Below are 19,006 nucleotides of genomic sequence, written 5' to 3' on the forward strand. Positions count from 1 at the left end.
CACAGTCGTCTGTTCCAAAATGCATGAATACGGGGGGCGATGAGGGGGCGATGAGGGGGGGAGGGGTACACCTGTTTCGAAAGTGGATAAAACTTCTATTCCGCATTCGCTAGGCTATGGTTTCTCGGGTCTTCCCATTAAAGCTCGTCAGATCGCGTCGGTATAATTCCGGAATGGGCGTAACGTTGAGGTTCGACGTCCAGATTCGCTGGTAGGGGACGTGTCGTCTCGCGGACCGTCGTCTATAGGGGATGGAACTTGGGTCGGTCGATTTGCCAAAACATTTGTTCCCGCGACCCCGCATCAGACCTAACGCCCGTTTGAGCTAACGATAAAAAAGAGCAATGCTGCTCTCGCTTGGTAACGTTTGCCAATCTATTTTCGCAGAATCGCGGATAACAGCGGGTACATACGGATACGAGGCGCAGTACGTGTACGCCGTAGTATAACCGAGCGAGCTGCAGAGTCGTAACTAGAGCGGAAGAGCCGTGAAGCTCCGGGGGGGGCGGGGGTGGGGTAGGGGGGATGTCGGTGGCGGGGAGGAAGGGCGCTCTGAAAGCCCAACTCCTTAATACCAGGATTTACCAAGAGATCCAAAGCGAGCACGTGCACGCAATTTTTTTTAGAAATTTCCCGCGATCAATAAAACAAAAGACGAGAAAGAAAAAAGTAAGTAGGTATTACCGACGCAAAAAGAAATACGTACACTGCGCGTACTTCGACGATCATCGACCTTTTCAAAAGATAACGAACCGTAATTTTTTTTAAATCCGCACGGAACAGAAATGATACAATCATCTGTTTTCCCGAGGCTTCGCGAGCTCTCGACGGTTTCAATTTCTAACCAAAGATGGTCGGGTCTTCGTTGCCATTTCAAAATTTAGCCGATCTACGAACGTTTGCCGAGCTTGCAAACACCTCGATGCAAGTTCAGCGTCCACGCTCACCCCCTCCTCTCCTCTTTCCTCTCTCTTTCCTCGGTCCTCGTCCCCCCGTTTCAAGACACCTCCCGCTCCAGCACCCCTAATGCGTATAAAATGGCCTGCTGATCCCCCATAAGTCTCACATAACAGCCGCGAGTAAACGCGATTTGATTTTATTGGTAAAAGATCTTTCGAAAACACCCTGGCTTCGAGACCCTCCCCATCTGTAATGATTGCACCGAACGATTTGACCAAAATTATACGTCGTTTAAGCTAATTTCAAATCGTGGATAAGGCGAATTTCCATTTTTCTTCGGTCTGGCGAAAAAAAGAAAAAAAAAAAAAAAAACAAAGTCACGAAATGAGCGGTAGAAAGATTACTTCGTTTGTCTCCGATCTGCACAGCTTGTGTTCGGTCTGACTTTTGACCCTCGAGCAAACGGGAACCCTCCCCCCAACACCGTCCCCCGAGGGATAAGTTTTAGTACTTTTAGCTCCACCCGCTCTTGCCACTCGCAAACGGGGAGACCACAAATTTCACAAAACACTGATATAAATCGCTCGATAACGCCGGTTAGCCTCCGGTGCCGATACATCGTAGGGAAATTTGGCAAAATGCCTGGGTACGTTCACCTGCACACGCTACGTATTCGGTATTACGCTTCGCATTGCTTCGGATTGGAAAATGGTAACCTCATACGCGATAGGAACGTGCGTGGGAAGGAGACGCGGGGGGGAGGTAACGGGGGGGGGAAAAGGATTACGTATGTTACGGAGTAAAAGTCAGGGGCACCACGTAACGCTCCAGCCATATCGCTAATTGCAAAATCCCCAAATGAAAGAAAAAAGAGGAACAAATGAAAAAGCGAATAAAACAAATAAGGGATTCTGCGGTTTAATCTTTGCTCTTTGCGCAGTCGTGTATATAGTTTGTATTTTCGGTATTTCGATTATTCCGCAAACCAAACGATCGTTGACGCGTAACATCACTTTTAGCTCGATCCTCTCCATCCTTCGGGAACGGCGAGCGGCCGAGCTAACGTCGTATGGAGACCGTTGCGTAACATCGACACGTAAGGTCGCGGCCAAAGGTAATTAGAATGTTATTATTGTGAGGAATTCGGATACGGGCATTAAAAATTAATATCGAGAAAGCTTTTACCTAACCGGGGAAAACCGATGTACTGCACACGGCACCTAGAACGTAACTCGAAGGGTTCGCCAGCAGCAGCAGCGTGGTGGTGGTGGTGGTGGTGGTGGTTGCCGGTTTCTGGTTGTGCGCTCGCGTTAAAAGCTCCAGAGCTATGACGTCGACGTGTAGAGAGACGGGTTTTCTCTCGTCATACGAGCTTGTAAATACGTCCGATACATGGTTCGGCTCGCACAAAGTAGCTTATCGGCTTTGCCACGTGTGCGACGACTATACGACGATGACGGTCGAAGTTTAAAACATAAAGGGTTTTTTTTAATTAAACTTTCCCCGGCTTCGGTGAAAAGGGTAAACGGCGAAAGTACATTAAAATAAAATAAAAGTGGAGAGTGCAAAAAAAAAAGGAGGGGGGGGGGGGGAACAAAAAAATTAACAAGTAAACGAGAGGTACGTATTGTGCGAACGAAAGAGGTAAAAAATTGTAAAATTATTTACACCGCGCCCCTATGTCTTCTACGTAATCTAGCCGGTGCGGTAATCGCATACGTTGCGAGGATGAAGTAAAATTACTGTTATATACACTTGTACGATTTTTCGAACGAGTGAAACAAAAGTATTCAAACAACTCACGACCGAAAGAAGGCAGGGGCAAAAAAAAAAAAGTAAGAGAGGAGAGAGGACTCATTCACCTAGTTCCGCGGACCAGTGAATCTAAACACGCGAAACGAAACACGACGCTGGGGGAGGACGAGGAAGGGATGGAAGGTACGCCGTGACGCCGGACGTACCTACGTCGCTGTGGGGGGGGAGGGGGGGAGGGGGTGAGTCGTGCAAACACAAAAGCTCACGGCTGAAGATAAACAGTAGGGTTGCCGGTGCACCGTACCATACATGCCACCCCCGTCCCCCCCTCCATTTCTATACACGGTATGTAGGCCGCTGCTACTGGCTAGGGTTAAATTTTAGACCGGCCGGCAGCACACGAGCTCAGGAAAGGTATATAATGACGCACACATGCTAGGAATGACCAACCTTATGGTGTACACACCGGTATATATGTGCGTACGATATACATAGTGCGCCCGCAAAATAGCCCCGAGCATTCGGAACCGGCGGGAGAAATTAAAGCTACGATATGACCCGAGAGCAAAGTCTTTCCCCATCCAGTTACAGCGAATAACGCGACGTGAAATGATATGATAATTTTTCATCGAATTTGAAAAAATTCTCCAATTCAGAGCCAACATTTTTGTCGCAAACGTTTACGGAGAGAAAATTTCATTTCTCCGCCCTTGAAAATTGCGCGACGAAATGAAGCGAAGGCCGAACGGTTCGTTAGGACTATTTATCCGGAATATTTATGCATCGAGTCGGTAGAGAGATGGTGGAAAAAAATGAAGAAGCTTCAGACCCCGTTGGCTTCTAGTTTTTCCGTAGAGAATTTTCTTCTCTCCTAGCTCCGGCATAAAGCAGGTATTCTGGGCTACGCGCACGTCCTTGCCTTTTACTACCCTTTTCCTATCCACCCCGTAATACCCCCAGGGTCCAAGTGCCGTAGCTATACGTACGTACGTACATAGGTATGTATGCTTTCGTAGTTGACGCGCTTGAAATCCCAAACGTTTCGTCACGCCTGCAGGTAGGTTTAAATATGTACCTATATACGGATGAGCCGGTGTCACAGGTACAGTCAACGCTATTCAACGGAATATATGTCTGGATACGTTTTCATCCACCGTGGAGTATTGATAAAATATTTTCACCATCCGGTCCCTTTTCACTGTTTCCTTTTTCTATTTTCCTCTCACTTTTTCTATTTATTTTTACAAAGCTCGTTCAGCTCTACACCTCTGACTTTCCTGCATCGTATCTACCATTGCCTCCTCTTTGCCATTCACCCACTCGTGATAAGCTTTTCCACGTAAATGTGTCTCTAGGAGAAAAAGTATCGCGAGTATTGATCCCATCCACCTATAGGAAAGTTACAGGATACCAGGATAACCGAGGTTAGGTATCGCCGATGCATGTGTCTAGCGTCTGCTGTGCAGCTACCGGAAGAAGACTACCAGACTTCGACTGCGAATGAGTTAAAAATGACAAAAGAGGAAATAAAAAAATGGAAATGGAGAAACGGCAATTACAGGAGAAGTGCGGGATGCATTTCACTTCTATCGAGTCGAGTCGACGGCGTCCTCGTACCCCGTATACATTTCGAAGCGAAGTAATAAACTCGATAGAAGTTAGGGTGACGGATCGGCCGAGGGTAAAACGCACGTGTTTGTCGAAACCACGTGGGTGCGTGGGGGCCCGAAAATAAGAAGAGAAAGATGAAACGGCAGATGAAGAAAAAGAGGACTTTGTTTCCTCGCGGATATGGAAAGCCCCGAAGCCAAGAAAGGGACAACCGGAGACCCGATATGAGGTACCGTAAAACACATTTCGCCCCCGAGTTTCTTGTTTCTCGTTCCGTCTTGTGACCATAAACGACGGAAACTCACCAGAATTTATACGCGCGCGTAGATATATCGCGGATACACGCCCGCCGATATATATATATGCATGTATTTTTGCAGTGAAATATTTTATTGCAAAACCAAAGAGCGAGTTGCATCTGCTCTGTAACCCCTCGTTCAAAGAAAAAATATCATAAACTTAAACAAGACGAACGCGAAATGTTGGATATTTTTCTAGACGGTCCTTTGACCCCGAGAAAAATGAAGTCTCTGTATCACTACACCGTATTGCGCGGATTTCAAATTCAAAAATTGTACGACATCCTGACGTGGTTATTTCGTTTCCAAGTTTTCTATTCGTTAAAAATTATAAAATGGATGTGAAATTCACGGTGGGTATTAACGCGCATTACCGCTCGTTTTTCGAGCCCATCTCTTCAACCCGCTAAAAATCTACCGAAAATATGAATTCGACGCTCGACAACTGCGACCATTCGGCTTATTATTACGTACGTTGCGTTAATACCGCTTCAATTTTAACGGACGACGAATCGATTATGGCTGGTAAAAAAATTTTTCGATTTCAATACGGATGTACGAAAATAATTATAGAGTCAGCTGTTTTTCTCTTTCTGTTAATTTTTCTCTCTTTTTAACTTACCTCTTGTAATTCAAACCGGAGAAATCAGTGATCGTTCTGAAACAAAAAAAGAAGAAAAAGGTTAACGATATTTTAATATCTCTACTATATTTTCGTTGCGCCAAGAGACAACGTATCGCAGGACTTTGCGATGCAAAATCTGGACCGTGGCTCGAAAAATATAGCTGAAGAAAACGAGAGCTTGGAGATATAATAATATAAGGCGGGCTGGAGATGAGAGACGCCGGGTGGGAAGGGAAAGGGAGGGTAAGGTTTTTTGCTATGGAGATGATAAATTTCGAGCGGAAAAATATTTGCGTTGGCGGTAGACCCGGAGATTTCGTAGGGATTTGGAAGAAATTTTAAGCAAATAATGTGCGCGCGTTATATGCATCGGGCGCCTCCCGGTGTAGAATTGAAATAAAAGGGCGCATTTGAAAATCAGCTGAAAGTTATTCGGCTTATAAAATGAAGTATGGGATTAAATAATGCAACCGCATCTATTTTCAACTTTTAATGAACAATGAAACAGGAATAAAGTTCAACTCTTTATTTTACGTATTTCAATTATATGGCGAATCACATCTGTGAACAGAGTTATTCTCGTCCGGAAACATATTGCGGAGTATTCAAATTTAATATCGATGTCACACCGCGTATATGCTATGTAAGCATGTAGTTTTCATACGTATACAAATTTTCTACAACACCCATACCACGTATTTATCATCGGAATATTTATGCGTTTTCTTTCTTGAATATTCATACGCAATGGCCACCTGCATCGCCGAGCTGTATGAAATAGACAAACTTATATTTTTACCCCGCGAGACGTGAATATCTGGTTATGCAGAAATAGTAGCGAAAAACATATATATATACATATATATACGTGATCCAATTCAACTTTTTTATACTCCTATTTTCTTTTTATACTTACCGCGAAAATATGATCATCCAACATCGAATTTCGTCGGAATGTAATTCTCGAAAGCTGCAGGTCCATTATCTACTTGCTTTCGTACAACAGATGGTGAGCTGTTTCGCGAGGATTGTATAATTTGCAGATAAAAAACTCAATCCGATTTGAGTTCGCGGAAGAGTAGTGTACACGTACCGCGGTAAAAATTGATAAATAAATAAACGGGAATGAGATGAATTATTCTAATAGGAATCCACCTCTGGAATTGAGGACGAGATGATGAAGAGGAGATCCAAAAAGCGTATAATAAAAAATATATAAATGTACGCGGATGAAAACACGAGGGAAAAAAAAAAAATGAGAAATCTGAATTTAAACATAGTTCGCCTTTCTTCCTCTTCTCGTTCTTTTTACCTGTCTTCGTGCTTTTTCAAATAACCTTATTACGTTACCCGGAGTGCTTTAACAAGCGATGCGTCGACCAACTAAAAATCTGCGAATAAAGCTGACGAGCGTGAGAGAAAAAAGCCTAATTTGAGTGGATACGTAAAAAAGAGAGAAGGAAAAAATAAGAGAGAAAAAATGCCGGATGACATAATGTATTCCATTCGGAGGCAATACAATCAACGTTAAATTCAGCAAAATGAATCAAAAAGTTTGCTCGCCGAGAGCAGGGCGGTAACATCGCGTTGCGTGGTGAATCGGTCGCTCCGGGTTGCGTCCACTTTTTTCGACTTTTTCAACGGTTCGGAGCCGCGAAAACATCGGGAGGAGAACCCCGGGCGAGTAAGTCGAGTGCCGACTTTCTTCACAATTGAGCAAACGAGAATTTACTCAAGTTGAGAAAATTTAATCCGCCAAAGCATTCTTTTAATTTATAAGTAATTTTAAGGAATTATACATATACATATAAAACTTTTCAAACTCGTCCGCCGACGTAAATGCAAACGTAAACGCCGCGACGCTCCTCTTTCGTTTTTTTTTTTTTTTCTTCCGCCTTTGGTCGCCGAATAACACGCGGAGGGTGAAGGGTGGCTGGCTAAGTTGAGCGGGGAGAAACTGAAGACACAAATCATTTGGTTTCATGAATTTCTTTCACTTGAGCCGCCGTTTTGAATTAAATACTCGTCGCATGCCGTATGCAGCTCTTCGAAAATCATTCCCTGTCCCTCCGCCACTTCACATGCTGGTATAATTTAGTTTAACCATTATTCGACCTCTGGCGATTTCCAAACAGGAATTTCCAATTTTTGCATCTATCAAAATCTCACTCCGCGTATCGCATCAACCGTACATCAATACTTTCGAACGCCGTGAGTGAGAAAAAAAAAAAGAGATCCATATATATATTTGTAGTTGAATGAAACGTCGTCCCGGTACCATCCGGAAACCAATTGTAATTCAATTACTCGCCGGATATTCGAAGCCTCTGTACTACTCGGGTTTTCCATCCGCCACCCTTTTTTTTGTTTTTTTTTTTTCTCTCGTTTTAGTTTTCTCCCACAGTCTCCGAGGATCTCCAGATCTCTAGTTCTCAGCTAGCTCTCTCCGAGGGCTTGGCACCTAGTGACTTATGGGTTGCGAAGTAACGTGCCAACTTGAATAGGAAATCTGGAGGGCGGTTCTCCGGCGTTCACGTTCACGTTCAGCAAAAGCAAAAGCGGATAATAATAAAAGAGAAGGACACGAGCCGGTATATACCGAGCCTTGCCGTAGTGAATAACGATCGGGATGCAAAATAGTAGTCGGTCGCACCTACTCATCTCCATTATCCACGCCCACAAGCGCTACTATTACAAACCACCTCACACCCCCTGGCCAGACACACGTGGACAGAAAATAAGACTAAAAGGAGAGAAGGGAGAACGCAAAAAAAAATAAGCTCGCTCGTCCGAAATACTGTACGGTTTTTTTCGTCGCTCTATCTGTATTTTCGGTGCACGGTACGAGAGAATCGGAGTCCGATTGGTACATACAACGCGAGACTATCGCTGGAAAATGAGGATTCTAGAGAAGACAAAAAGAAAAAAAAGAAAAAAACAAACTTTGCAGAGCATTTAGCCCGACTTAGTGGCGATAAAATAAATTGCTGTTGAATTAGTCAAAACCGTAGATAAGGAGTGGAGGGTATACATAATATATAAGGAGCTGATGGTGAACTGCGAATAAATTTAACTATTTATTTCTCTTTACCTAATTCTTATTCCACTTGAATAAAAAGTTATTATCGTTCTTGATCGCGGTCGTATTAGGGTAATTGTAACTACGGCGTAGCAGCTGTTGTACATATGTAAAATTACGAGGTCTCCACGATGCGCTGTAAATGCAGTTTATTAAAATATTACAAGTCTTAAAAAGTTTCACGCCGCAAATTTTCCTACTAAAAATGTAACGACGGCTCGGGAGGTTTCGTTGCCAACGTCGATATTTTTAGGGCTTTCTTTTTGTGCACTGCGTCTTTTATATTGTACGTTCGTCGGGAGATAATACGACAGACGTGGTTGCTGTTTTCGCTTTCAGAGAACGAATAATCGTCGAAAAAAGACGTTTCATCTCACCGTTGATCACTGTACGTATATACATATAGGTATATGTATAACCGAAAGAAGTAGTAGAAGACAATATCTGGCTCGATGATTAAAGGGATTTAGACAGGAGCTAAATGGAACTAAACGCGACGAGTTTTATTCTTTCTTTTCGCGTTTTGTCGCCGCTCCTCTCAGGTGTATACTTATGTACTCCCATCGTACACATAGACGGGCATGTGTGCATTCATGTACTCGCGAAGAAGACGCGATCTTTCTTACGCGACCACGCGCCCGAGAACGCGGGCTGGACTATTTGTTTCGTTTTTGTACAAAGGGAGGGAAATTTTTCTCTCCCAATGATAAATGTTGCCCCGCCATTCGTTCTTTCATTCATTCCTTCGTTCATTTCTCCACGTACGTACACCGAGTTTTCACGGTACGTAGACGCGTATCCGGATAAAATATATAGGTGTATAAAATTTTTCTAAAATCAATCAATCCTAGCCCCGAATCGTACGCGCTACGTCTCGTTTCAGCGATCCCCGGAGTTGTAATTGTAAAAAGTTCTGATCGCGGTGAAATTTTTTTTTTCCACCATTAATACAGACCCCCGGCTGCTTATTATCGGAGGAATATTTCCAGGCGTCTGAATCCGTTGAAAAAGAATGGACACGTGGGAGTTGGGTCGCTCCAATAAATGGCCGATTCTAGAACAAGTTGACAACCTGTCAGACGCAACCCCCTTCTCCAACCCCCGTGGCCCTCGCGAACCTCCTTCCGAGAAACTAGGGCGTCAGGTTGGAAGAAGAATGATACCGGCGTAATATATACCCTCTTCTATACATTTATTATTATTTCATAAACCGATCACTACCCACCCCGGGATAATATCTCCACCTCTTTACTTATTTATTTGTTTATTTCATTTTTTATTTTTTTCTATTTTTTTCATTTCTCCAGTTGTCCATTTTTTCGACATCTCCGGGTGGTTTCGAATATTTTCTGCGTCGCGTACGTTTTCGAACCTCTGAATAAACGACGGAGCGAAGATAACGGCGTCACGATAGTAGCGAGTAATAATACCTACGTATACGTATATACGTACGTACCTACGTATATAAGAGTGTACCTGAGCGTGGTTCTGAAGATGAAATGATTAATCCACCCTCAGTCTTCTCTCTTCACCGTTAGATAGTGCAACGTAATTTCCTCTCGTCCGTTGGCTTTCGCGTCTCAACTTCCGGTCCAGAGCATTCGTCCCCCGATTAACTTCTACAACTGGTTACTAATATACCTATAGTACTACGGTTGTACGTACGTATACAGCGTTCTCGCGAAATAATCGAATGCTTGAAACGTCGCTCGCCGTTCTGCGACGAAAAACCGGATGTCAGCACAGAAGAAGAATATGAGAGAAAAAAGAAGCTGCACAAATAGATGAAGAAGCGAGCGAGTACTTTCTAAATCGGACCACCTATGGTTATTCTAATCGCGCGACTGTCACGCGCAGCGTTTTCGCGTTATAAAAAGTCAAATGAAGCGAATGAAAAAAAAAAAAAAAAAAATGTTCACTTCGCAGCGTATATACCCCACACCCGACTTACCTACCTACGTATATAAATTCATACCTTCTACATATACCTACTCGCGAACGAAATCAAGTTTCGTTCGTTGGTGGAAAAATATTAGTCAGCTTCGCGGATCGGTACGGACGTCGTAGTTTTATATCGACTGTATACTCGCTTCTTTTAATTTCCTCTCATCGTCAGCTATTCCGACCCCCTCACCCCATTTTCCCCCTCTGTTAGAGCCAATCGCCTGGCTCGCTACTTTTTGCTAAAATAAATCCATAAATTTGTTAGGTATAAGCTGGCTCTCGCCGATGGATGTACGTACGTACAGATGGATACCTATTCGCGTATCTCGACCGGTGCGGTGAGTGATCTTCGAAAAAACCAAGGACGGAATATACCTGTATTACCGTTCATTTGAAATCATATACGAATTATTTCATTCCGCTTGACACCCGGGTTATAATAACGTAGGCATTTGGGTGAAAAGGACGAGTCCCCGAGGGTGCGGATCTTTTTATAGATAGATAAATTCAAAGTCGCGATGCAGTTGTCAGGTGCAGAATGATAAATGATAAGCTCGCGGTTGAGAAGCTCTTCAAGTGTGCGTGAAGCGATTGAGTAGAAGATAAAGTTCACCCTACGTCACGTTAGGCGATGATGGAGGAGAATAAGAAAAAAGAAGAGGAAGAAGAAGAAGAAGAAGAAGAAGAAGAAGAAGAAGAAGAAGAAGAAGGGAAATATAAAGGGAGGAAGGGGGTGGGATGATATCGGGACGGCGATGCAGGCGGCAGGTATACCTTGCGCGGGCTATGAAAAAACTGTGAAATATGAGAAGGAAAAAGGTTGCCGCCACTAATAACATTTTGCAATTTATCCATCCGCTAACCACCGTTATAGAGGCGACCGCCGCTTCGGCGTCATGAAGCTTTTCTACCCGCCTCTTAATGATGCAATTTGCATAGCCTCTGCTTCCAGAACTGGTGGGACGCACTACTGGCCCTGCTGGGCATAGCGCGAGCCAATTTTAAAATTAATTGAACGATCAACTACGGCCAGCCCGTAGACTTTCTACACCGAATAACCAGATACAAGCAGTTCTACGAATTATCCCGTACACCCGATTCATAACGTGGTAGGTAGGCACACGCGAAATCTACTTTCAACTTTTAGCAGTCCGTCGAGAAATAATTCAAGTAATACCGCGAGCAGCGTGGGCGTAAAAATTCATCATCTCAACGCATCGGGAAAACTGTCGTGAATAAATGGAAAAAGAAAAAGGAATCGATCGGAGCTGTTTTTAGCTGTGCCTGCGGGATTGCGAGTAACAAGTTTAGATGGGCTGAGCGACTGCGAAGAACGTGGCGAGGGGATAAAGCGGCGTTGCACCGAGAGGCGTTGGAGTTTTTAGATCCATCTTCCGTACCGTGCAGCGGATCAGTTAGGTCGGAATCTAGTCGATCCTCCCACAGTCATCGGCATCCGGTTACCGCTATAAAAAAAAAACAAACAAAAAAAACAAAAAAAAGAAAGACGGAGGTGAAATCGGGCGAGGGAGAAACTAGTCGTGAAAATAGCGATTTTACGCTACTCGGCGACGCTTCTGTCCCGATCGGAGTCTGATTAGAAACTTTATGACTTTATGCATTCGACGGGGGGCGGACGTTGAAAAGGAACTGAAAGAGAAGGGCGGATAAATACGAGAACGATAATCGTTGCATGAGGTCGTCAAACTAGGGAGCCATATACTCGCTTCATTGATATCTTCTTGGCAAACGTCAGGAGCTGAACGCGCTCGTCTCCTGTTATAATACCGCGTTTTATCGGCAAAATAGAAATCACGAGAGATTGGAAGAGGACCGAATAATCAGCGGAAGTAAAAACCGAAAAAAAAAACATAAAAAAAATAAAATAAAATAAAATGCAACCGCGAGTTGCACAGAGGAGTCTAATAAGGGTTGTATCGTAGTTCAAATCCAGCTGACGACGTAACGGATCTTCGATATTGGTTATTGTTCTTGAATCGTTTCCAATATTGCAAATTAAAATCGTACCGCGCATAGACAACTATCGTATAGTACGGAAAGTTGAGAACGACCTTATAGCGGTTATTCCGCATCCTGGGCAGATGAAACTTCGATCTTTATTCACCCTGTGCTACCGTAACTCGTTAGTTTTTCAATATCTATGTATTCACGAGCCGATCGGAGTAGCGAATTCTTTCCTCCCGACCCCCGCAACATAATTCCGGGCGAGCTGGCGGCCGAAATAAAAAAAAAACAAACAAGTTACACGACACCGACGCACGAAAATAACAAATCTGGTTCATTGGTCCAAGTATCCAATCACACAGTCTACAAAACCAGATTGTACAAATTAAATGCACACGTGTGAAGTGTATTTAGTCGTATTCCCCGAGTTACTCTACAAAGGGTATAAGGTATTCAGTGTTCCGTAATGAAATTAAACCATTTCCATCGCCCCGATTGGCAGCCGTTCGTGAAGTCCGGACAATTACGTTACTCGACTGTTCGATAAACACTATTTCCTACGGCGATTCAATTATTGTAATAATTTCACGAACGAATGAACAAACCAAACAGAGTCGCGCACCGATATTCGTCAATATATTTTATGGATCTTACGATTACGTCAAAAGACACGCATTCACCGAGAAAACCGGCTCCTCTATGACAATCGCTCAAAATACACCAATTATATCAGACAAAAGAATACTAAACATCGGACGAGTACTGTCCGGTTCGGAAGAATTTCACCCAATAGCTAGATATACCAGCCTCCTATTTTAGAGGGAAATATACTAATAATGGGTACATTATATCGAAGATTATTACGGCGGTTTTTCGGTGTAGGCTTGTCGGCGCAAACTAAATATTCGCCACAAATTGACAGCTCTGACGAGGACACAGATATAATATACATATATACATATATCGATGGGATATAATACGCGATGAGAAAGAGACCAGATAATCGTTATACGCAGACTTTGTTTATAGCTGTCAGATGTTGTCCGTTCGTCGTCGTTAGTTCTTGTCGCTTTTATCGTAACGGACACATCGCGAAGCGTCGATTGACTGGCGGAAAACGGAACCCGTCAATCGATGGCAACGATTTGACGGTTCGTAAGGAGAGCAAAAAAAAACAACAAAAAACTAAAAAAAAAACTAAAAGAAAAATAAATCCTCCGATACTTCGTCCGCGAAATCTCTGGATCGTACTTCGAACCATTATGTTTCGGATCATTGTACGTATAAGGCGAAATAACCGACGATAGAATAGGACGATAACTGTTTGAAATTGTGTATCTTCCATTGGAATGAATAATAATATCCGAACGGTAGGAAATATATATATATCCATAACGGTCGAACGCTCAGTCGAAATAATGGACGAGCAGTTATCGCCGAAGCGTATCCGAAATTATGACTAGAGGCGTGAATAACTTCATTACATTACCCATTACCGTCTCTACTCGCCTCGGCCGCATCAAATTTTGGTTAAATTTTCGATTGCCCGGCATACCCCCCGTACGGTTATATCCCATGTTTCGCCTGGTCGCCCAAAATGCGACTAATATTTTCGTAATTTTCGTACGGAAAAAACAAAAAAAAAACTGAATTATGAAAAAAAGGGAAGAAAACTTCTTACGATCGTCAAGCTATCGAATTTTTTGGCGGAACGTCATCATACCTCCGCACGAGCGTCGAACTTACCGGCTGGTCCGTACGAAGACGGGGGGAGTGCGGGGGTAGTTTGAGGACGCGGTACATAATTTATTATCAACCTGTGTTGTTAAAAATGTCACCGGGGGTGATTCATGCCTCTTACCATAGTATAAAAACCGTGCAGTCATAGATTACGTTCCTGCCCTGCACCGCCGTACCCGCTGCACCCCCCCACGGACTCGTCATCCGTTACCGCACGGTGCACCCCACGTATTACAGACGCGGGCGCACTCCTCTTCACCCCTTGCCACGGTACTTCCGCCGTTTTCTCTACTTCCGAATGCCGATACACCCCCTCGTCGCTATAGTCGCGGTTCTACCCCAAGGTGGATAGCACGTATCGCCTGGCGGGAACTCGTTCCTTCGGGTTCCCTGACATCCGGATGTCGCGACGAGAAAACCTACGGGGTCTTTGATCGATGACGCAAGTTTCCGTTTCTTTCAAACTATTTCGTTTTCTTCCTTTTTCTCCTCCCTCTTCTTCCTGTTCTTTGCCAAGCAGACCGGCGAGTACGTATGTACGTATACGTGTACACGGACGGGGCTATTTTATTCAATGATCGGTTTACGGGCATCGCCGAGGAGGGGGGGGGATGAAACCGTAACGCGACTATAAGGGTAGTTACAAAGTTTAGTTAATAATCGCAGGGACCGACCAGAAGAGATTTGTCATACAACCGTTGTACGGCTCCTCCTCGCGGTTTGAAGCGATACCTCGCAGCTGGAGACAAAAGTGATTAGAAACTCTAATTTCTACGTTATGGCCTACAACCCACACCGTACACTAACCAAAACCCGACGGCAACTAAAATCAGCGGAGTAGAGAAAACCCCGTCGTAGTTGCTGCCTGGAATAATTCGCGTCTCTAATTAATAACGGTTCCGGGCGTCCGCTGCCGACAGAGGACCTCCTCTTTCGCTGACCCCGGCCGATGCCCGCGTCTCAAAGTCCCGAACCCCGAACAAGATTCGATCCTTAGTCTCCTCCGCACGCCCCGACCCGTCCGAGGGTTCCGCGGGCGACCTTGCCCTTCCTCGTCGACTCGCCAAGTCCATAAACGTCTCTTTGATTTATTGACATACGTTCGTCAGGCGACGGATGCCCTCGTTAATAATCAAAATTAACGCCCACCGGTTGTACCGCCCTAAATTGATACGGCGAACGAGAGGTCGTTCGTTTTGTTCCGCTTCCTCCGCGACTACGGATTTCGGATCGCTTCTACACGAAATTACATCTCCGTAAGTCAGAAAATCAGGCTTCGAATTATAATTCAAAAAACCAGTTTTCTCCCCCGACTTTTTGCCGCAAATTTCACCGTTCTCCCCCCGTCCGATTTTCTCTCCGTGCCTTTTTATTTTAATACACTCCGTTCTCTACGGAGTTTTCGCGTACGAAGCTGTTCCATATTTGCCAAGGTTAGGTTAGCTCGCAGTTGACGCAACCCTATAGTAGATGCAGCGAGCTGTAGGGGAGATTGCAATAGTCGCATTTACGTGTGCGATGCATGTACGTGTATACCGTGATAGCGTGTATCCTATATACCGGTAGGTATATTTCCACGTATACGTATACATACATAGGTGGTAAAAGGGGTGTGATACAGGTGGTAGGTATATATGAGGTGGTACGGCCGCTCGCGAAAATTGCATATATCCGAGAGAGAATTTCACGAAGCGTGTAATGCCCAGCATGTTGACTCGAACATACGCAAAAGAAACTACTTTTTCGGTACGATACAACGGCGCACAATTCATGTAAATACACATCTGTATATGAACGTACGTACCTTGTACGTACACAGGTATAATCAACAAACATTCCCTCGTGCTTTCTTTTGCACGAAAATCGTACGGACTAATTCCTCTGTGCGAGATGTTAAAAAAAAAGAGGGTCGAAAGAACACAAGAGTAAAGAAAAGAAAAGAAAAGAAAAGAATAGAAAAGAAAAAAAAACAACAAAGAACGAAAACTAAAAGAAATTCATAAACCACTCAAACGGCAGTTGTTCGCAACGCGAACGGCTTAGCTTACCTAGATAGGTTGCTATACCGTAAGACAAGGTAAATTTTTCCGCACCGCGATTCAGCTGACAGGTACAAATTGAACGGGAGTGTAACGTCGCTACGTAATTGGTCAGTTGTGTCAGGCCGTTCAAGTTCGTAACGAACCCAAGGGACGCCCTCTAACAAGCCGCCATCGCGCACCCCCGTTACACGTTCCCACCCCCGTCGCCGTGTCCATATTTTATGCAACGGAGATCCAAAATTGACGCGACGATTCCCCCCCCCCCCCATATTTATATCCTTCCACTATAGTTCGCGGTCGTTCATCCGACTGTAAGCGATTGAAGGATAGTCACCCCTGTGCGCTCCATCCTCTCAGACATCCCCCCGCGTTTGTTGCGATATTTCTCGAAATTTTCCACACTTATTTCGGTCGAATGGTCAGCGAGTTTTACAAAGAATGACGGGAAATCAATGGGCGCTGACGTGGGTGCGGAGGAAGGGACGAGAAAAGAATGGTAAGGATTTTGGAGAAAAAAAATTCACTTCATGCGCGAACTTTCGACGGTGGGGTTCGCGACTGGATATACGTATAGGTACGTACGTAGTACTTCGTCGGAGCGAACGGGGGGTCAGTTAGATAGGAAACGGAAACGCGGTGACTCGGAAAAATCATCAAGCGAGTTCGGATGTCTTTCGCTTTTCTTATCGGCACCCCGCTCCGAACCCCGGGGAAAAGGGTCTGTTTCCCGGCACAGTTGTAGCGTTGCGTATCACCGAGACACACGAGTCGGAGTCGTTCGGGTCAAATGTCGCGATATATTTCCCGCGACCTTTCAAGGTCAAGTTCAGTTGAGCCGGCGTATACACGAGCTACACGACGAACGGTTATACCGGAGAGTAATTACACGAAACGTACTAGAACTCGAGCCGACACTTTCCACCTAAAATTACTTCGAGTAATTAGTCGTTATCGTCGGTATTATGAAGTACCGTATAATTAGGTAAGCGCGTTAAATTCAGAAGCGTCGTACGTACGTACCTATGGCGAATTAAATCTACGTGTACGTAAACAAATGTCCCACTCGGTTTAAGTTACTTTTTCAGGCTTTGACGCCCCGGCTTCGTTTGCAACACGTTCAACATTCCCCGCGAATGTTCTGGACTATCTCATCCCGCCCTACCGAATATAACAGCGCAAACATCTCGCCGGTAGGTTAGCACTACGTTAAGTTGTTTTCGTCCGGAACCTTGTCTAATTAATGTAATAATATAAGACGTAAGTTCGCCCGTCCCTACTTCGGCGCAGGGTTGATTTTAGCAATCGGGTGGTGGGGGGGGGTCAACCCTTATAAGGCAGTGCTAATTAATTGGCCTAAATAAACACGAGGCGCTCTTGTCACGGTATAGCAAACAAACGCGAAATAAAATTATGATTGATAGGAATGACGATGTGGTCCGTAGAGGCCTACACGTGTAAAAACCTGATTAACAAAGTTTGAATAACATTGTTCAACGTGAAAGCAATTGAGCGGATAGAAAAAACAAATTTACAAATCAATCAAACGAAGAATGAAATTGATATCGAAATTCCGCAACACCGAACCGGAAATTTTCAACAAATTTCACTACACGAAATTCGGATGAGAGCGTACGTCGAGTGTTTTTTCTTCGCAACGTGCGGCGCACGCGGGGAGTTGCGGGCAATGATTCCGAGCGGAGAAATCCTCGGGGGTACTCGAGCCTTCGAGTCATCGAACCGTTCGAAATCGTCGTTTCTCTTTGACGCGGCTTCTTCGCCTGCGAAGGGGTATTGCGTAGCCACGTGTGCACCTGTCGTATAACGGAGGAAATTTCACAGCTCGGAATAACTTGGAGAGACTAAGCCTTAAATCGCAACCCTTCGCGCAACCGCAACATCCACTTCTACGCGCCATTAGCTGCGGCCGCCGTTTAATTGTATCCAATTCCCCCTCCGGCTCTCGCCTCTACTTTTCCCATATCCAGAGCCCCTCGCGCCCGCCGGACCGTTCTCAGAGTCCGTGGCAAGTTCGAATTTCCCCCGTTCCCGCTCATTTACCAACGCCGAAATGATCCAACTGATACAACTATGCAGACAATCAGATTCCACCGATGATTGTTCGGAAGCTACTCGATGGAAACGGGTACGCGCGTACGGCTTGACGGTTTCCACGTCGAACCTGCCGCAGGTAGGAATGAATACTCCGTCCGGGTATCTACGGTTACGCGCACCCGTACCCACTTTCGAGGCTTCCGTCCGTCCCATTTGCGTGTATATTCCTGTGACGATTACAAATTAATTTCCGCGCTTCGCTCCTATGGTTTGTGGTTTGCGCGGAATGTCCGTGTGTATAACCGAATTCAAGTTATCCCGACAACGGATATTTCTTACCAAATGATTTCCACGGTCGAGATATCCTGCGCCGATCGCGAGTCGTTGGAATCTTCGATATTTCCATATCCCGAAGTAATAATAACAATCGAACGGGGGATGAAATTTTATTAGAAACATTCCGTATTGAAATTGCTCGGAGCTTTCGAGGTTTTCGGAAACATCGAAGGGATCGTTGAAAATATATAAGTACCGGACGATGTCAGGAGGCCAAAGCACGTCGATTTTTTCTAGGGTCCGTTCGCCGTGTGCGTCACCATAATCGCGAGGACGTACGTGTTTTATTTATATCGAGGCAACGCTGCGAACGTACACCCCTTCAATTTCGGATATAGTCGGCGGGCTTTATCACCGAAGTATGCGGTGTATTCCGCGGACCACAAAATGTCCCGTAACTATTGTACGGTAGTTGACCGGGTTCAAGAACTCCGCGATAACCACAAGGACCCCGGTACATACGTAGATGGTATAGAAGCTCTTCGGTATCCCTAGCGCGAAATAAACTTTACTTAGGAAACTTTCAAATTGATGATCGGCCACGTAACGTCCCCCACGTCCTCGTCCTCGTTCCCGTCCTCCTCGTTCCTTTCCTCCCTTTTATTCGGTAAATAAACTATTGCGGTAACAAGGCGGGGGGGTTGCCAAACCTGTCTAA

The 19,006-nt window shown here is 44.8% G+C and overlaps 1 protein-coding gene across 1 annotated transcript in view; it reads right to left on the reverse strand.

Moving 5' to 3' along the window:
* LOC105692882 (teneurin-a) overlaps positions 1–19,006 on the reverse strand; it is a 451,510-nt gene that overhangs the window by 290,079 nt on the left and 142,425 nt on the right. Inside the window, exon 2 of the mRNA XM_048655887.1 lies at positions 5,188–5,223. The gene's annotated coding sequence lies outside the window, so the exon portion shown is untranslated. The remainder of the gene's footprint in view (positions 1–5,187; positions 5,224–19,006) is intronic.

Source organism: Athalia rosae, chromosome 5 (genome assembly GCF_917208135.1).
Source record: "Athalia rosae chromosome 5, iyAthRosa1.1, whole genome shotgun sequence".
Classification (NCBI taxonomy): domain Eukaryota; kingdom Metazoa; phylum Arthropoda; class Insecta; order Hymenoptera; family Athaliidae; genus Athalia; species Athalia rosae.